The sequence below is a fragment of the Sinocyclocheilus rhinocerous genome, unplaced genomic scaffold (genome assembly GCF_001515625.1).
Source record: "Sinocyclocheilus rhinocerous isolate Xijiao unplaced genomic scaffold, SAMN03320098_v1.1 scaffold90, whole genome shotgun sequence".
Lineage (NCBI taxonomy): Eukaryota > Metazoa > Chordata > Actinopteri > Cypriniformes > Cyprinidae > Sinocyclocheilus > Sinocyclocheilus rhinocerous.
In genome coordinates, this window is record NW_015657969.1 from 954,062 (window position 1) to 954,554 (window position 493).

Genomic DNA, 493 nt, shown 5'->3' on the forward strand with positions numbered 1-493 from the left:
CCTCCCCACCCAAGCTCAGTCTTCTCCTGACGCCCCTGCCACAGGGACTGACCCCAGTCCTGCGGAGAGCACTGCCCCGCCGGGAGAGGGTGAGGTGTGTGATCAGGATGGTTTATATGTGTTGGGAATTAAGCGTGTCCAGGATTTAGTTTGGGTTTAGTGTGCGCAAGTCAAGTACTGGAAAGAGAGTAAAGGTCATGTTACATGGTCACTGTGGTATTTCATGGTATTTATTTATATTATTTGGTTCCCTTTCTCTCATTCTTTTTAAATTAAAGGGGTCATATCATACATACAAATATAATAATACTATTAATAATAATAATTATTATTATAATTTATTTTAATTATATATACTGAGACTCTTATGTCCTACATTTTGTAAATAATAGAGTAAATAATATTGTGAAATATTATTACAATTTAAAATAATTGTATTCTATTGTAATATATGTTAAAATGTAATTTATTCCAGTGATGCAAAGCTGAATTT

General features: G+C 34.1%; 1 protein-coding gene across 1 annotated transcript in view; it reads left to right on the top strand.

Annotated features, from left to right (window-relative positions):
- LOC107721837 (pleckstrin homology-like domain family B member 2) overlaps positions 1-493 on the top strand; it is a 48,035-nt gene that overhangs the window by 38,147 nt on the left and 9,395 nt on the right. The gene's annotated exons all lie outside the window — the stretch shown is intronic.